Source organism: Diceros bicornis, assembly GCF_020826845.1.
Source record: "Diceros bicornis minor isolate mBicDic1 chromosome 13 unlocalized genomic scaffold, mDicBic1.mat.cur SUPER_13_unloc_1, whole genome shotgun sequence".
In the NCBI taxonomy this organism is placed as follows: domain Eukaryota; kingdom Metazoa; phylum Chordata; class Mammalia; order Perissodactyla; family Rhinocerotidae; genus Diceros; species Diceros bicornis.
Window position 1 is genome coordinate 13,448,910 of NW_026690866.1, and position 5,160 is coordinate 13,454,069.

The following is a 5,160-nucleotide window of genomic DNA, read 5'->3' on the forward strand; positions in this document are numbered from 1 at the left end:
TTAGGCTCTGTTTGGGTTACAGTTAGGTTTAAGGTTAGGGTTCAGGTTAGGGTTCGGGTTAGTGTTAGTGTTAGGGTTCAGTTTAGCGTCTGGTTTAGGGTTCAGGTTAGGGTTTAGGGTTTGGGTTGTTGTAAAGCTAGGGTTAGGGGTCTGGTCAGTGTTAGGGGCAGGGCCAGCACTGGTTTTCTTTAGGCTTAAAGTTAATCTTAGGGTTTAGGGTTAGGTTTATTATTAGTGTTAGGGTTATTGTTGGGCTAGGGTTGGTGTTAGGCTTCGTTTTGGGGATCTAGGAAGTTTTAGGGTTAGGGTTGCCATTCAGATTAATGATAGGGTTACTGCTATGGTTTGGGTTATGGTTATGCTAAGGTTTATGGCTAGGTTTAGGGGTGGGTTAGATTAGGGTTAGGGTTAGGGTTATGGTTTCGGTTAGGGTTAGTGTTAGTTTTCAGGCTAGGGTTAGGGTTAGGGTTAAGTTTAGGGTTACTCTTAAGGTTAGGGTTAGTGCAAGGGTTAGGGTTCGGTTTTGGTTTAGGGTTATGGTTAGGTGTAAGATTAGAGTTAGTGGTCTGATTAGGGTTCTGGTTCCAGTTCGGGTTCGGGATTTGGGTTAGGGTTAGAGTTAGGGTAGGATTAGGCTTCGAGTTAGGCTTAGGGTTAGGGCTCGCGATAGGATTAGGGTTAGTGTTTGGGTTAGAATTCGGGTTCGGGTTTGGGTTACATTTACTGGTAGGATGGTGTCATGCTTTGGATTACAGTTACCATTTGGTTCAGGCTAGGGTTTGAGTTAGGATTATGCTTAGGGTTAGAATTCTCGTTAGGTTTAGGGTTAGTGTTCGGGTTAGGGTTGAGTTGGGTTAGAGCTAGTGTTTTCTTTAGGTTTAGGGTTAGTTTTAGGGTTAGGCTAAGGGTTCAGTTTAGAGTTATGTTAGGGTTAGTGTTCGGATTCGCGTTAGTAATTGGGTTCAAATGTGGTTTAGGGTTAAGTTTTGGGTTAGGGTTTGGGTTAGATTTAGGGTACCGGTTAGGGTTAGGGTTATGGTGCGGGTTAGTGTTAGGGTTAGGGTTTAGGTTAGGGTTTGAGTTAGGGTTAGCTTTAGTGTTAGGGTTCAGGTGTGTTAGGGTTAGCATTCTTGTTAGGGTTATTGGTAGGTAGAGTTTTAGAGTTAGGTTTGGGGTTAGGGTTAGGGTTCATGTTAAGTATACTGTTAGGATTAGGGTTAGGTTTCATGTTAGGATTAAGGTTGAGTTAGATTAATGGTTAGGATTAGGGTTATGGTTTAGGTTAGGTTTAGGGATAGGGTGAGTGTTAAGGTTAGGGTTCGGTTTCAGGTTACGTTTAGTGTTAGATTTAGGGTTTTGTTTCAGTTTAGGGCTAGGGTTGGGTTCACGTTAGGGTTCTGGTTAGGCTTATAGTTTTGCTTAGGTTTAGGTTTAGTGTTATAGTTAGTGTTCACATTTGGGTTAGAGTTAGGGTTCGGGTTCGGGATCCAGTTAGGGTTAGGGTTAGGGTTAGGCGTCTCGTTAGCGTTAGCACTAGGGTTCAGGTTAGGTTTAGCGTTACGATTAGGTTAAGGTTATGGTTAGGTTTATGCCTCAGGTTATGGATAGGTTAATGATTCATGTTAATGTTATGGTTAGGGTTAGGGTTGGGATTAAGGTTAGGTTTATTGTTGGTGTTAGGTTTCTGGTTAGGGTTAGGATTCAGCTACATGTTAGGTTAGTGATCAGATTCAGTTTAGGGTTAGTGTTATGATCAGGTTAGGGTTAAGGTTAGTGATACTGTTGGGGTTAGAGTTAGCATTAGGGTTCTGTTTAGGGCGAGGCATTACTATTCTGGTTAGTGTTAGTGTTAGGGTTAGGATTCAGTTTCAGTTTACAGGTAGGATTGCATTCGGGTTAGGTATTAGGGACAGGCTTAGTGTTCGTGTTAACTTTATGGTTTGAGTTAGGTTTCCGTTTCAGTTTAGAGTTGGCATTCAGGCTCTAGTTAAGGTTAGGGTTAGGTTTTCACTACCGTTTAGACTTAGCATTGAGGCACGAGTTAGCGTTACTGTCCTGTTTACGATAAGGGTGAGGGTTCTGGTAAAGGTTAGGTTTATTGCTACAGGTCGGTTCAATTTGGGGTTAAGGTTCAGTTTAGGCTTAGTATTAGCATGCGGGTTAGTGTTAGTGTTAGGTTTAGAGTTAGGTTTAGGGTTTGAGTTATGGATCGGTTTGGGTTCGGGGTTCGGTTACGGTTAAGGTTAGAGTTAACCCTAACCTTGGGCACTTAGATGGCCCGGGCTTCACTACTCCAGAGAGGAGGCTGGGACCTGTCGCCTGAAGGGTACACCAAGGGTGGCCCCAGATCCTTAGGCCTCCGTCCTGCTGGGGCCAAACTCACTGCATTGCCATATGCCTGTCTCAGCACTTGTGACTCTACAGATGCTTTCCACTACCTGGCTGGAATTGAAAAGTGCGGGGGGTGGGGTTGTGATGACATGGTTTGGTCATTCCAGGAAGAAATGAGGCCCGGGACAAAGAAGCTGGCTGAGGCAGAGCCTTGACCTCGCACCCCAGTCCGCCTTGGCAGCCAGGGCCAGACTACCACTTCCAAAGAAGGGAAGTGGCTGGCAAGCTGAGTGGGTGTGGGGTGATAGGAGGGAGACAACAGCTGAAACCAAGTCAAGAAAGGCAGCGTTCCTTCTTCACCTGCACGTGGCTGGTGCTAGAGAGCACCCCAGTTGGTCAGACACCAGCAGGCTGGTGAAGCGTTCAATGAGGACCCCCGAGGCACGGTGGCCGTGCCTGCACCATTGGCCTGACACATTGAACCCAAGCCCGCAGGGGTCCCTGAGCGGCCAGAGAAAGATGAGCACATGAGAGAAGTAGGCAAGATGGACAGGTTGAGTCCACATCTCTCCTCAGGTCCCTGAGGGAGGAAGAGAGAGACACAGACAAACAGAGAGAGAGAGAGATCTCTGAACTATGAATCACTGCCTCCACCACTGGTTCCAACTCACACACCATCCCACTTCCCCCCACCACCCCCATATCCGCCCCTGGGCCAGCACCACCACAGAGAGGTTGGTTCCTTGTCATTTCCATGCTGTCCCTTCGGGACCTGATGCCAGAACAGGGGAAAACTTTCAGACAAAGGTTTCCACGTCCCTATCCATGAGAATGGTCTTCTTCCCCTCTCAAATCTGAAAACCTCACCCCCAACATCCTCCTTTGTCTTGAACTGAAGATAGTATTGAAGTGGAGAACTCTGCCATTGTGTTGAGAGACTCAGTTTCCCTTGTTTCTCCCATCTACACATGTTATTAAGCTTGAGGTTATTTTCTCCAGCTAACCTGTCCTGTTAATGATTTGGCCAGCCAAAAGAAATTGAAGGGAAAGTGTGGAAGGGGGCTCTCTCTTTGCCGCTGAGACCCCTGAGCTTGGTCCCTCCCTCAGACTTGGCCAGGGGCAGCCCTTACCCAGAAGCCATCTCACAGGGCATCCCAGAAAAGGCTCACCACCAGCTCCCACCCTCTCACCACTGTCAAGTCCATCGTCCTCCGTCGGGTTGCCTGGGCAGTTCAGGGACCCGGGTGTGGGAGGCAGATAGATCCCAGGTCTGACACACTGGTTGCAAGGCAGCTTCCACCTCTGACAGTGTCCAGCACACACCCCAGAAAACTTGGCAGCAGGCCCCAGGGCTCTTTCCTCCAAAACATGTCCCCTTGGTAGGGGCCTGGCCGAGAAGTATGGGCCGGCCGGCCAGCCAGCTGACTTAGGACAAAGCAGGCAAGCTGAGCCATCCTTCCAGTTGCCCTGGGCTTGGCACTGGCGACCTCAGGAAGAGGGCCTCGCTGGTGCCCTTCATCGTGGATTTCTCCCCAGAGCCGTGTCCTGGGCACTAAGAAGGCCAGGCCCTCCCAACTCCAGAGAAGAGGCTGGGACCTGTTGCCAGAAGGGCTTTCCCAGTGTGGCCCCAGCTCCCTGTGCCTGCGGCCTGCTGGGGCCACACTCAATGCTTTGCCATATGCCTCTTTCAGTTCTTCTGACTCCACAGAGCCTCTCCTCCACCTGGCTGGAGTTGACAAATGGAGGTGTGGGGTGAGGCTATGGTTTTGTTTTTCTAGGAAGAAATGAGGTCCGGCATGAAGCAGCTGGCCCAGGCAGAGCATTGACCTCGCACCCCAGTCCGCCTTTCGCTAACAGGGCCAGATCACCACTTCTAAATAAGGGAAGCCTCCAGCGAGCTGAGTGAAAGTGGTCGGATGGGAGGGAGACAACAGCTGAAACCAAGTCAAGAATGGTGGTGTTCCTTCTTCCCCTTCACCTGGCTGATGCAAAAGAGTGCCCCACCTGGTCTGAGCCTCACGGGTGGGCGGGGCATTCACTGTGGACCCCTAAGGCCCAACGGCTGTGCATGCGTCCTTGGCCTGAGTGGTTGAACTCAAGCCGCAAGGCTCCCGGAGTGGCCAGACAAAGAATGGCCCATGGGAGAGGTAGGTGAGGTGGGCAGGGTATGCCTCCGCCCCTCCTCAGGTCCTCGACAAAGGGAGACACAGAGAGAGCCAGAGAGATGGAAAGACAGTGAGATCCCTGACCTCTCTAGATTTCAGGTTAGAGTTAGGTTTCACTTTAGCTTCGGGATGTGATCAGGTTATTGTTAGGGTTAGTGTTACCTTTGGAGTTGGGGTTAGGGTTAGAGTTAGGATTAGGGTTCTGGGTAGGGTTAGAGTTTGGGTTTTGTACGGGTTTGTTTTACATGTAGGGTTAGGTTTAGAATTTAGGGTTACAATTAGGGTTAGGATTAGGGTCAGTGGTCGGGTTCTGTTTAGTATTAGAGTTATTATTAGGTGTCAAGTAGAGTTAGGGTTAGTGTTAGGTTTAGTGTTAGTGTTAATTTTCAGGTTAGCGTCAAGGTTAATGTTTGGTTTCGGTATCGGTTTAGGCTCAGGGTTATGGTCGGGTCAGACTTCAGTTTATGGTTCGGGTTAGGTTTATGTTTAGCGTTAGTATTTAGATTAGGGTTATGATTAGGTTTCGGGTTCGGGAAAGTCTTAGCCTAGCGTTAGGTTTCTTCTTAGGGTTAGGGCTAGGTTTAGGTTTAGGGTTCAAGTTGGGTTCAGATTTTGGTTAGATTTAGGGTTCGCTTTTAGTTTCGGATTAGGGTTAGGGTTAACT